Below are 14,851 nucleotides of genomic sequence, written 5' to 3'. Positions count from 1 at the left end.
GACAACGTGTTTTCAATACTTGTCAGTCATACAAACGGAGGCACCGTCAACTCCAGGTACCTCAACCAGCCCAGATCACTGTGGGGCAGAGGCAGAAACAGATTCTCTGACACCTAAGAGCTAAACTTTACAGATTGGTATTGAAACCTCTGAGTTTCCCCAAAGGCAAAAAGAAGTACAGACTTTGCTGTACTAGGTACTTCTGTGCATCTGCATCACTAACCCTGCAGAAAAGTTTTCCAGTGACGATTTGGTTTATATATCTATTCACACATATGTATATATACTATAAATACACACATATATAGACACATATGCACCCATATCCATATATTCATATGCAAAATCATCTGTATTTCACAAAGCTGCCTGTGGTTGCAATGACAACTGAGGATTCAGGAGTAGTGTTCCAAATGTCGACATAACCCTGGTCTTATGGGAAATCAAAGAATTTGTGACTGTGAACCCATATAATACAACAACAATATTGGTCTCTAATAAAAACACTTAAAATAAAATGAATCAAGTCAGCTACGTGAAAATCAGTTGCTGCAGGTTTTTGGCAGTGAACAATTGTCCCCTCTCCCTCTCCCTTTCTCTTCCTCTCCTCCCCTCCCCTCCCCTCCCCATTCTAGTATCCCTCCCTCTTCAATTCTCTTTTTCTCTCTCTTTTTCCTGCTATTCTTATGGTCTGAATTCAAATGACAATTCTTTTTCTCTCTTTTAAGGGACATGCCAGCTACATCTACAGAGTATGTTTTCTGTCTAGAATTGCATGTGGGCAGTAATTAGGGTGGTCACCTGTAAGTTTGATAATCTTAGATTCTAGCAGTGAGATGTGAGGATTTCAAGGAATAAAAAAAATCCCACATTTTTCCAGTCACTTTAGAGTGATTGTTGCTTTTTTTTATGAGTAAAATAATTAAATGAGTTATTTTCCTCCACTCCTTCCTCCTTTACTTCAGTAGCTCAGATATCAGTGAAGATGTGCTCTCTGGTGCCAGGATCATGGTTAGCTTTTACTGCCTCAATGTCAGAACTTTCATTTTCTGCCCTATGACCAAAAAAATTTAACTTTGGTATAAGGACAGTATCTCTCCTTCCACTGTCCCCCCCATCTCTCCATCAAAAAAAGAAAAATTCTGTTGGACTAGTCATACTTAAACCACACAAACAGTCCAGGATTAGGTGTTCTGCTTTGTTTCTCACACAAATAAACGAATATAAATAAATGTCTGACCACCATTTCAAGTAGGAATGAAATTAAACTGGACATCTAATATGACTGCAGCTAAGCTTTGGGCTTTGCTGCCAGATTCCCAAGCAGATATGGCATTCTTATTAGGAAGCAGGGATCTGTGTAAAGGGGTTCAGTTTCCACCCAACAAGCTCAAGGGCTCTACATTTATTATAACTCATTTAACTGCTCTTGGGGGGTTTCTAAGTGCATAAGACCTACCAGATCTGGAGTTTGTAGGGCCTAAATACAATCTCATCTGTAAGAACTACGCTATATGAACTGAGATACCCTTGTGCAGATAATGCTTGTTCATACAATGTCACCTGCCCACTGAGCCAAGCCAGAAGGGCTCACCTTACTCCCCAGACCATCTTTACTCATATTTTTTACTTAATAGTTCAAAGTCAGTGATTCTTTGACATTTCCTCTTGATCATTATCTTTTTTTGTGCCATTAATTGTAAAACAAGCACTAACATGTTTTGGCTTTTTTCCTCCCTGAGATATTTAGCCATTGACTGGTATAAAGTATTATCAAAATTCCTTCAATGAATGGAGAGTGAGACTGAGGAAATGTCTTTCAGGGAAAGGGGGAAGGGAAGAAAAAAGATAAGTCACTGTCCTTCAAACTCTATATCAGATAAGGATGTTTCCTAAGGAAAAAAAAGCCTAAAACTGTAACAGGAGCAGAAGTATTATATATTTAATTGCAGCAGCTACTGGTCTTTCATGAAGAGAGCCTCTAATCAAGGGCTTTGATTATAAGGGACACAGCTGAGATGAATATCTTAGAAAAGAAAAATTCCTCAACCTAGTATTTTAAGAACACATTAGGTACTACAAACTACAACTGTGTTGTGAATCAAGCCTAGTTTTCAGTGAGGATATCTTTTGCTTTGTTTACTTAAAATGGGATACAGTGTCCAGTCTATAGAAAAACTACTTCAGCCAAACACTGGCACAGGAAAATACTTAAGCAAACAGCAAGAAATGCCATTAGGATGAGCCTTTACACTTAAGTGAGAGATGCATTAAATGTGTTGCAAGACACACCAAGTTGGGGTCCTATTCCTTCAGTGGAAAAATTCCCTAGAGCCACAACACAAGGACATTTCCCAACTCTTACTGGCAAGTAAGAAGTGAATAGCCTTATTCCAGCTCACTTTCTTTTTTCATCTGTTTTACCTCTTTTTAAACTGAAGATTTTATTCTGTAACTGCACATGTATACATTGTGTCATTCTAGCAGCACGTGGGTCTATTCAAGTTGTGGAAGTTATTAAATTGATAGGATTCTCACAGAAATTTAGAAAGTCAGTAAGATCACAGGAAATTTGTGATGCTTCTAGTATAAGGGTTCTCCATCTGTGGCTACTGCCCATATGTGGTATTATAAAATGTTGCAAAATAAAGTTGTCTTTCATTGATTTAATGGCTTTTTGTTTTTATTTGGGTTTGTTGGTTTGGGGTTTTTTTTGTGATGCTTGGGAATATTTAGAAAGAGGCAACACAAAATACATATTTGAGAACAAATCAAAACAAAGTTGGAGTCCATAACTACTCCACAGGGTCTCTTTAAAAAGTAAGTTATGAAACAAACTCTAAACTGGGATCAGTCTAACCATCTAAACTGGTTATCCATCTGTCATCTGCCTACGCTTGAAGTCCTTGATCACGTCCACTTCCTCTGCTAACCAGCTGCAACTTGGAAGAGTTTGTCCTGTTGTCAGAGCTCTTTTCAGCAGTTTCAGTTTCATTTTTTTTAACCCAGATCTGCATGGGCAGTTTTGGGATCACCAATCCAGGCACTGAGCAGGTTATTCTGCCTCCTAATGACCAGGCTTCCACTGCTGCATGATTTGTGCCCAAGTGCTGAAAGGGGTTTGTGCCTAAGTGATGAAGGAAATGTGCTGGAGCCTGAATGAAACTCAGCCCCTTCCTACCAGCTCGGCACAAGGTAAACACTGGAAATTCCATGTGGTAGAGCTCAAGAGAAGTATTGCATAGCTGTAAAGCTGACCCACAGTCAGAAGATTAATTGCCTCCACTCGGGATCTGATCCAGGCTGAGTGAGTTTAGTGGGACTCTTTCCAGTGGAAATTAATTCTGGGCTTCCCTGATTTCAGGAGGTGACTGGAGGTTACCACACATCTCTGTTTAATGAATGAGAATGCAGGATGGTTCCTGCTGATTTTACCGACTTTTTCTGTTCATCTGTCAGGGCTTAGAAGGGAGTTGCTGCCCAGACTCTATAAGTTCACTGAGTTAAGCCCAGGGCTGGTGTTACCCTTTGCCTTTGCAAGAACTGCAGCTGCAGTTAGTAACATACTGACTCAACTGATCCATTCAGTGTGGGGGCTCATTTAAATTGGGACATATCTACTGAATTTCCTGATAAAAACATGTTTTTACTACTGTACTTAGCATAGCATAGCCCAGCTCAGATAATGGAGAGGGAGCAAGACTCTTCCATCAACAACAAATGCCTGCTCCAGATGCCCAGTCCTTACTACAGGTGATCAAGTGTGAATCACACAGAGCACAGTTCACCTTTCACATTCAGGATTAGCTGGCAGCATTGCTGGATGGGAAAATAATCTTTTCACCATTAAAATGAGCAAATTTGGTCTGCAGTGAAAGGTGCATCCTACAATGCCGTTCTTCACCGGGTGGCCTTTTAGCACAGAAGCAAGCTCAAGTCCATTTCCTACTTGTTAATGGAAGAGCAATTCTTCTACTGGTCTGTTAATACTTTTTTCCCCAGTTTGTTGATAATTCTAGGACAGTTACACTGACTTGTTTCTTTCTTTCCCTCTAGTTATTCATAGCAAAAAAACCAAACTGATTTTCTCAACAGAGACCACTCACTATCTGTTGATTTACATGCAGTAAAGTTTCAGAGGAAATCTAAACTATAAAAATAGTTCTCCTATTATTTAACTTTGAGGATGATTCCTCATTGAGTTGCAAAAAAGAGGAGAAAATGGAAAGAATCTGTTTGTAAGAAACATCTCAATACAGGGGGCCAAATTCTGCTCTTAGTTCTGCAAAAAGGTGTCATCAGATCCAGGTCTAGCAAAAAGAAAATCAACAATGGGAACAACACTACTTCCATACTCCAATTTAACTGCAAGCCTATGTGTCTTGCTGGAAAGTAGTCAACACTTGAAAGACAAAAATTCAGAAAAGGTATTGAGCTCCTAAGTCTTCCTGAAGAAAACATGGTTGATATAAATGTTTGTTTTCTTTTTTTTTTTTTTTTTTTTGTATCCCAAGTCTTTTAGCCAATGATTTTAAATACTCTTTAGAATCAGAATTAAATCTCAAATCATGGGCCTTGAGCTGATTTTGTTTCCCACCACTTTAAGTAATTAAAGATAGAAAAGATCAGTCTCAAACTCTTTTACGTTGTTCACATAACAAAGAAAAGAGGTCTTCTTGGGAACAAAACTCAGCTAAAACTATCTTAATCCTGACTCAGCTATTTTATTATTTTCTGAGGAAAAAATTTCAGGCCTGATTATGATTTTGAATATGAAGCTGCACATCACAGCTTGATGTGGATGGCAGCTGATTTTTACCAGAGAAACATCATGTCTCTGAAAACTGCCAGCATTAAACCGAAAAAGTGCTAATATATAAGCAAAGTAGGCACAACTATTGCATAATCTTAAACTTCAAATAGGAAAAAGCCTAAAGCCCTGTTTATAGCACTTTATGTGGCTAAACATTGCATAGAGAAAACAGGGCATCTCTTATGATAGTTTATGAACTATATCCCCATTTTAAGTTCATTTGCCTAAGCTTCTCATTTCCTTAGGTTTTTTTTGTTGTTGTTGTTGCTTTTTTGTTGTTTTTATGGGTTTTTTTTTGGTTATTAATAATCTGTAGCTACTGAAACAGAGAACAAACAGTTTTTAATTTTTTTTCCTCAGGTTGGTTTGTTCCTCTTTCCAGAAGGCAAGTCTCTATGTAAACATTACCTGTTGCTACCCACTTATATTTTATGTCTGTGACTCACCACACTTTACATATTTATCTGGCACAAGTGTTTCACATGATACTATTCTACAGCCAGCTAAAAATCAATTGTTTTGATAAAATACTTAGGAATCTTTTAGGGAAAAGAACAACAACCCATGTCTGCTAACTCAAGCAGTAGTGAGCCTTTCTCCTCATAGCTCCAGTACTTGAGAGAAAACTTTTTCATTGAGATCCTTTTACCAGCTCCATCAGTCTGATTTTCTGTTTGAAGATAGCCTCACAATTTCAGCATTCTGGGTTTCTCTAGGTCACAATTCAAGACTTCTGTTTCTTCCTCCACCTAAATGCCCACAAAAGACGTGAAGGAAATGAGCCAATAAATACCCCCAAAGAATAAATTCCCAAACCAGCATGGTAATAATAATCATAATTATAATCAAATAAAGTCTTACAGTAAGTAGATTTCTAAATTAATGAGAATTCATGAAGAGTACCAGAGACTCTTCCTGCTATGGATGTTAAACAGACATTGGGCAGACACTGCACCGATAGGAGATATCATAAATCCTTTGTGATATATAAATAATTGACCCCCGCTGTAAGATTAACCTTAGAGAGAGATCTGCACCAAACATCTGGGCCTTTAGCATCTCAGTATTTGTGGAATATTCACCAGGATATATGTAAGAAAGTTTATTACACAAGGTCTGAATTTTAAAAACAAAATTCCTCTTGCAGCTCTAAAATTTGCTCCGCCCCTGAACACCAGAGCTTAATGTGCTCATTCAGTCTAGAAGAAATGTATGACTCACATGAGGAAATACCTCCTGGCATGATGTATAACCATTCCAGTGAACCCACTGAAACTAGGGATTACTGAGTTGGCCTGGGATTGCAGAATAAACATTTAATAGGCAACAAGAGTATGTTGTATGCTCTTATTCTAGGTTGTCTTAAACTACTGATATGGACATCTTAGTGGCATCAGCTGGAACCACTAGAGGCTGAGCATGGTAGATCATGAGTTTGACATAATAGTGAACATATTTAAAGCTAAATAAAAAAATAATACTTAGCCGCCACTGAATAAGAATATTTTATAGGGTTTTCACGGCAATAATTTCTACCAATAATTATATATCCTTTTCATAAAAGTTGAGAGAATAAATAAAAAATATTTGCTGATAAAATGCACAGATTATGCAAAGGTTGGTGGAATAGCTAATTCAGTGAGGAGGAGATGGTCACCGAGAGGAATCAGATAAACTAGGCAAAACCAAACAAAGCTCACATCAACAGATCCAGATGCAAGGATAGACATGCAGGGACCAGAAATGGAGGCCATGCTTTTGGAAATAAGGACGAGTATCCTGGATAGTGGGGACTCTGAGAAGAATAAGCAATTCCACCTGAGCTGCCAGTAAAATCCTGCATAAGAGAGAAGGCTTGTGCAATTCTGGGGTAAGTAAGCTAACAACAGTGAGGAGAAGGCTGTGCTTCTTTGAAGTGATTAGACTTTCTAAATGAAGTTGGTATTAAATGAATAATAAAAAAACCCCAAACAGACAAAACTTCTTGGAAATGAGAGCCATGAGAACTGAGGGATTCTTCATTTCTTGATGTCTGCAAAGTAAAATGACATTCCATTCTCAAAATGATGCTTTGTCAAAACAAAATAAAAATGCTTTCATCAGACTCAAGTGATTGGTCTCAATGGAAGAATAACTGGATGAAATTCAGTTGAATGTGATACTCAGGAGAATAAACCAGATCATTTAAAGGCACTTCTGCCCATAGCTCCATGAATATTCATATAAATCAGGATCATGAAAATGCAGTCAAACTCCGCTTTTGCTTTGTCTTTGAGCTATGTTCACATATTTCTTGTGCACTAATTTAAAAAGTCTGAGCTCAAATGAATCACCAAGTTTCCTCCAGTTTCCCAATGCCATCCAAAACCTGTAGAAGTAGATCTGAAACAGCTCATTTTCATTTAAAATATTTTTTTTGTTTCAGTCAATTTCAACAAGCTCTATGTAAGTTTGCAAACAAATTTGATCCTGTCAAATTTTAGTATGTGCAATTTTCAAAGTGCTGCTTTTAATTGTATCTGCTGTCATCATGTCTTAAGGCTGAAAACTGGACTTCTGGATGCTATAATAATACACACTATTATAAAAATAAAGAGCAAAATAGGAAGCTTTGGGTCGCAGCTGCAGAGCTGTTGCCAAATCACTAACCTCCTCCTCCTCCCAAACAGCAATAAAAAATCATCTCCAGAGATTCCAGCACTGAAGGCAACAAAGTACAGTAGTTACATTTTGAGATGGAATCCAGAAACTGCCAAAATGAAGATATGCAGTCTCCACTTGGGAAGAGGTGCTGAAAACCCAAGTACATAACCTGACAAGTGAATCATGTCAACAAAAGGAAAGCAACAAAAATCAACTTGTTAAAAGCATCTCTGTGTGTCAAATTGTTCAAAGCAGTGGACACATTGCTGAAATGAGTTCAGTAAAGATGAACATCTCATCGCAGCTTTCAGGAGTCGAAGCTGCATACCAGAAATGGAACGAAATTCCATATCGCTTTGCAGCTGGTAACGTAGGGGGGATAACAACGTGGAAACACTGCCTGCACTGGATCCACAGCCTCTGCACTCAGGAAAGCAGTTGTGTTTGATGTTCGAGGCATCCATAATAAATATGAATATGTTTATTCTTAGAGGTCCACTAAACAGTCCATACCTTACTCCAGGATATGGGAAGGATGCAGACTGGGAAAGATGCAGATTGGTTGCTCTTGAGAATGGGCAGTGGGCATGGCAGGGAGTTCCTAAAATCTCTTTGCAGACTAGGATGACTTCTGCAAACCAGTTTAGTTTGGTGGCTTGATTGCAAGGCTGTATTGCTGATTCCTTCAAATTCCACATCCAGCCTGCTGCAAAAATCCTGCTCTACAGTCATGCAGCTTGTTGGAGTTTTAGGCAGCAGGACCTTTCACTGGAAAATAAAAATGCCTGTATGCTTTCTGGGAATGATTCTTTAACATTGCGGCTACTGGATGTTGAAAAAGTCTTTAAGACAACTACTTTTTGGTTTAAATGACAGTTTTCATGAACCGAAAAGCAAAGGAATCAGCTCTTAGTAATCTTGCACATTACCTAGTGGATGGCAAGTGCATAATAAATTGGATGGATTTTCAACAATTTTTAAAGAATCCACTATAAATTAATTAGTGGTGATTGCTTTGAAAGGATGTGGTAAACAGATTGAATTAATCCATCAGGTTGCCTTCATTGGAATAACAGAGAATTGGGTTTGTTTTCTTGCTTCAAAAAATAACTAGTTGCAAGAAGTCTGTAAAAGCAGAATACATTTGAAAAACACAATCAAAGCAAGATGGAGTAGCTGCACAGAGATAAGAACAAAGATGAAGCTAAATGGTGATTTAGAACAGTATTATTACTCATATGAATATTTTCATGTTTCAAATGTAACTTGAGCATTCAGCAGTACTTGAATTACTGACTTAAGTGCTGCTAGTGATAATACGCCTGTTCCAGTGATATTTGCTGTCAAATGATTTACTCTGATTCTGAATATTTCTGAGCTTTTATACCAAAATATGAGAATGCAGATTATCAGAAGTTATGTAAAAGGGGCTGATCAAATTACAGATAACGTGGAAAAACACACCAAAAGTTAAATTAATGATATGAAAATCAAAGATTAAATAATTTCACATGAAAAATCAAACCAAACCACGAGCAAAGAGAGACACATTTTCAGTTGACATGTATTAAGAAAAATAATGCACATAGTTAAGCCCTCTTCCTAATAATGCTTTTGCAAGTAAAAGGACCATTTTCTGAAATAATTTAGGCAAGAAATTTTGTGTGGTGCATTCAACAAACAGGCCTAGAAACCACAGGAAGAGCACTTATGAGAGTGGCGTTAAGAACTTGGTTCTGCCAAGCCACACAGAGGCACATCAAAATGGCACAAAGCCCAGCAAAGACTTTTCTGTGTATAGGCAACATGAAAACGATGGGAACGTGGCCAATTCAAACACACTGCGTTTCTGCTGAAGGAATAAAAGCAAATGTGAATTTGTTGCTCCTATTATCCGTTCTCATTGCTCCACATGATGCAGTGGACAAAGTATTCTGTTTTACTGCTGTTGCATTTTAAATGTATAGAAATACTATTAGTCTCTGTGGCTCTGAATCACTGAGCTCCTTCAGCACATGCTTGATGGCATTAAATAGTCCTGACTGAATCAACACCATTATTTATCCTTTTAGAAGCAGGCACAGGTTTAGTATATTTACCAAAATGAGATACTGATTCCCATTATTTGTGGTTCAGTTATATTCTCTGTCATTCTTTTCTTTCACTTTGTTTTAGTCAAATAAACTGCTTTGTAAAATGGGAATTACGCTAATAAAAACTCCGTGTCCCAAAATGTTCAGATTTTCTCACTCAGGAGTCACTTTAACTCACATGAATAGTCCCATTTGACTCCAGCATTTTAAATAAAAGTAAGTAGGAACACTAAATGTAAGGCAGGGAAGCACACTCAGACCCTGTCATTTAGGCCCTGACACTGATAACTGACAGACTCATGGAGCAAGGAAACAAAACTTGTAAACAAAAAAAATAAACACAGCCCCATTTCCATAATGAGCTAAGAGGCTGGGTGCAAAAGGTCAAAATCTAGACAGAAAGAAGATTAATATTTTCTCTGTGTTCTTCTGTTGTCTGTATCACCTGGAGCAGGCAGACCTGGACTTTGTTACAGGTAAATAATTACAGTTGTATCTGCCATAAATATCCACTTGAAGGGGCTACTGCAAAAAAATTGAGATTGTATCTCCAAGCAACTGTCAAATGGCTAGAATAAATTTAGAGGGCTTGAAATACTGATGTACACTTTCTATCATAGATATCTCTTGGTCTAGACTTTCAGGCTGCGTTTTGACAGAACACATTGGATGACTGAGAAATTAGGGACTCAGGACCAAAAAAATTACATAGTGTTGGCACTTGTGGTTTGTGTCTTCCTTACCTGTGGTACTAGAAAACAGGAAGTCATTGCTTCACAGCAAACCCAGAAATATTAACAGGACATATCCTTTTGCATTTTAAACACAGAAGACAATAAATCCTGGACTACGATGGCAAACCTAAAGAGGTCACGGAGTAATGGTAAGCATAATATCTGTACTTTTCATTGCTATAATAAATCTGACAGTGCTCTTTTTCAAAGTTGGGATGCTTCTGTATAGACTGAAGATCAAAAGTTTCTTTGCCCCCCAAAAGGAAAAAAAAAGGCACACACATGCACTGCAATCACCTGTTTTTCATTTTACATATTTGGTGGAATAGAGAGTGAAAATAATATGCCTGTCTTTTTTAGTGTGGGTGATATTCTCATAAGCCCTGAGTGAATGAGAAAAATCTGTCCCTTATTTAGAAGAATAGATAGGAAAGTCATTCAAACTTTGAACTTCCTTGTGTGTTTACCCCCCTTTCCTACTTTCCCAAGCACACATTAAAATATCATTATGGGGGTTCCTTCCCAGGCTGACCCAAAAGCTCTGATTTCAGTTTAGATCATCACTCCAGTACAGGTAGCACTGACCTCCCCATAGCCATATCTGACCATACCTGTTTTCAGTGGTCATGCTTCGCCTGCTCCACAAAACTGCCCTCAACATTTCTTAGGTCAGGTTAAATGCTCTTTGGGCTACAATCTAAGATATTCATATTTCAGAGCCTCAAGTTTTTCCTTAATATGTAACATATGTAGAAACACAGTGTTTCTTGGAATAAACATCCTGCAGGCACATATAACAGTTCTACTAAACAGAGCTATTCCCACCTGCACTTGCAATGCTGCTGCTGCCCCCAGTGAGGTTGAACTTGTAATAGCCAGTGAAAAACGAAGTAGCAAAGAGCACACATTGATTTTTTTCTTTCTTTGTTTGTGTAATTGTGGATCTAGCCAAACTCCAGAGACTCTTTCTTTATGGAAATCTCAGATACGAAGTATGTTACTGAAATAAAGGAGAAGTGAAAGGATGGGAACTCTTTTAGAAAAGGCAGACATATAACATTTTTCTAAGATACTCCTTTTCTCTTCTAATTTGCCACTTGCCATGGCTCTTCCCTAAGCCATGACTTACCTAGCTTACAAGACAGGCCACATGTTATTGCTTAGCAGACAGAGATAATCAAAGGAAGAAGAATAATCCAGGAGTATTCAGTCAGACAAGCTGAGAAATGCAGCATCACTGAGCTGCCAACTGCAGCGGGCAAGAAGTAGACAAGAAATCCAGCAGTGGAAGTTAGTTTCCTGTGGGATGTGTGTATAGGCACCCTTCACTGTAACTGGACCTTAGGACCAGCTTTGGGCCCCACTGATGGATGTTTGTCAGCATGTCTGAAGGAGAACCGCAGGCTGAGTATTATCTATCAAGCCTCTCTCTACCTCACCATCTGTGAGACTGAGGATGCATAAAGGCGTGATAGAGAGCTCTGTCTGCAGCCTTTATTCAGAGTTCGGGAACTATTTATACTGCTTGCTTATATTAATCTTTTTCCACTTTCTGTGTTATGGCAAACAGAAATCGCTTCTTGTAGGGAGCCGTCGGCGTAAGAGGATCTCACCAGAGGAAGCTCCAGCCCACTGCTGTGGCTCATTTTTCACACCAATGTCTAGCAAAGCAAACCTACTCTCCTGGGCTCTGCAGACTGCTGAGCAACGTGCCCTCTTCAATGTCCAAGTTCCCCACAGTCTAGTCATCGCCTTGCCTACTCCGAAACATCTGCTTCTCCCACCTCTCTGATAGTGATACAAATGATAATTTTTCAATCTTCCAGCAATTAGCCCTTTTTCTCATGTTACCATTTCAGTGCAGCAGGAGCTCCCTGGGAACAACCACTGTGCCACTAAATCTGTCCTCATGATACTTTACTGTCTGCAGATGGTGTGTGATTGACTTTGCTTTCCAAAACGAGAATTTCATCCTTGGTAAATTGTTTTGATTGCATCTGTGAAGTACATCCATTATCCTATAACTAAGGACAGAGTATAGATTTATATATTACCTGGCTTCAGGGACTAAATTCACAATTGGCCATTAACTCTAAATATTATAATAATACTTGCTTTGACCCTGGTCAAAAATCTGCTTTAAAGTGCACTGGTGTCAAGGGAAAGATTCCCATGAGCGTCACAGGAGGTGAATAGATTCTCAATCTGAGTCATGATCTAAATTAGCACAAATTTTTATGCATATGAATTTAGGTTGACCGAGTTTGTACATGACTCATTTGGCACTGTGTAACAAAGGGACAGCTCTTTTTTTCACGAAGCAGCGACTATGTCTTCAAAATCTTGTGGACTGTGAAACCTGCAAGCAGATACTTAGAGATTTCCAAGTCAGTTAGAAAGTTTTGCAGCCTCTGCTTGCATTGCATATTTGAAAAGGGCATGATTAATTCAGTCCAGGACTACAATGAAGGTTAGTAACATCGTAGTTGGAAACACATGAATTATTCTAAATCTCCCGAATTCTATTATTCAGGAATATTTCCAACTAGTAAATGTAAACAAGCTAACAGGCTTGCTTTCCCCTCTCTCTTACCACGAGTGATATGCCAGTATAATGCATGAATACCAGTGTAGCAGAAGATACAAACAGGCCCAGCTGCAACTCTGTATTTAGATTTGCCAGGCAGCAAGGTGGCAGATTTAATTCTACCACCAACAGTAAGGCTTATAGAATGACTGCAAGGAAAAAAACCAAAAAGGTATGTAAGACCAAGACACTGTTCAAATGATATTTCTGTGTTATTTTCCAATTCAGAAAGTTAGAAATCCCTTAAATAGATTTATGTCTTTATATATGAAATGGGGAGAGCAGAGGAAGCCTCTGTCAAAACAAGCAGCTGATGTAGGTCATTAGCACCTATGGACATGTAAATGTCAACAGGTTATCAAATCACATATCTAAATTCTGCCTGAGGGTAGTATGTTAGCAACAGAATTATACTAGTCCAAAGTAAATATTTATATACATATATGTAATTTTTTTTGACCCTGTGTATGTTTTTCTAAAACAAATACTTTATAAAGCCAATTTTGCTTTGTAGACTGAAGTCTCCCAGAGTAGGACAAAGACAGCACAGAGACTGAGACCCCCCTTCAGACATCACTGTCCTTACATAGGATTTGCAGAGGTGTTTGTAATAATACTTTACAAAAAAGTTCTTCTGACAAGAGCTTTTTGAATTCATAAAAGGCTGTTCATCCAGGAACTCCAAAATATTGTCATCATGACTTGTACTATTTTACAAGGCAGAAACTAATGGAAAGAATATTCGAGACTAATGGAAACAATATTTGAGACCTATGCCTATGTACAGTGAGTCAAAAACAGAATTTGGAAAAAGCCTCCTCTCCCAGTTTAGAGCTGTCCCACAAGGTCACAGATAATCCTGTGAAGGGAGCAAAAAAAAAATTCCTGTATTTCTGCACTGTCTAAACTTTTTGTCGTTGAATAGCTGCAAAACCCACTTAGAGGAAAGCTGGCAGAAATACAAACACTGAAGTGGTCACTACCTAGGGCACTCAGATAAGTAATATTCCTGTTCAGTAAATTAGCAGATTCATGAGTTATATACTTTGTCAGCACTTTTTCTTAGCCTGTGTAGACCAGATTTCCACTACATCATTCAGAGGTTAGCAGGGAACAAAACTAAATTCTCAATGTTTTCACCACTGTACAACCTGCAAAGTCATTTTTCAGTGCACTTAACAGGTTATCTTATCTTGGAAAAGTCTAATAATGGTGAGTGTTGCCTTTGACTTTCACTTAGCAGAGCTCATTGTTCATCTAATTTTTGCAACAGATTTCCTACCTCGTTTAAAACTTCAGCTAGAAGTGCTTTCCTGTTACATATTGCAAACAGATATATAAGTGACTCAGAAGCTTGGATCGGGCTGTGTAGTCAATATAGTTTTTGGCAAAAGACTGGGAAGCCTTTTTCTGGCTGAAAGCTAAGAATGATAAAAATAGATCCTGATTTTACAGTCACTGTGACAAACTGGCTTCCAAAAGCTTCACAACAGCACAAAGGGAACAAACTGGCAAAAGGGAAGTGAGCTGGAAAGATATATATTTTTCCCCAACAAGAATCAAATTCACCATCTTTTGAGGTTTACAATGATCTTATATCATCACATATGGCATGTGCTGCACAATGGCAACCCAGAAGTCAGCTTAGCTTGCAAGCAGCCATTCTCTTCCAAAGCTTTTCTGTGAGCTCAACACATTTAATTCACAATCACTTACAGAGCTTATACAACCCTATAAAATAACCTAGTCTCCTGAATCATCTCTTACCTACAAGATATAATTTTATTCTATTTCATATGATTTCATTATCTTATTTTTGTCACTTGATCTCATTTTTCTTGGGGTTCTAAAGGATTTAACAACAAATGATAAGAATGAGATTATCAGCACAAAAATAGACAATAATTAAATGTCAGTCATGTCTGTGACAGAACAAATGCAATTCTGTATCTCACTACTTTTGGTGCTGGCTAGTGCAATA

This window comes from Manacus candei, unplaced genomic scaffold (assembly GCF_025592945.1).
Source record: "Manacus candei isolate 608988 ecotype Guabito, Panama unplaced genomic scaffold, ASM2559294v1 h1tg000023l, whole genome shotgun sequence".
Classification (NCBI taxonomy): Eukaryota; Metazoa; Chordata; class Aves; order Passeriformes; family Pipridae; genus Manacus; species Manacus candei.
The sequence above is the reverse complement of the archived record's forward strand: the minus strand, read 5'-3'. Positions refer to the sequence as shown.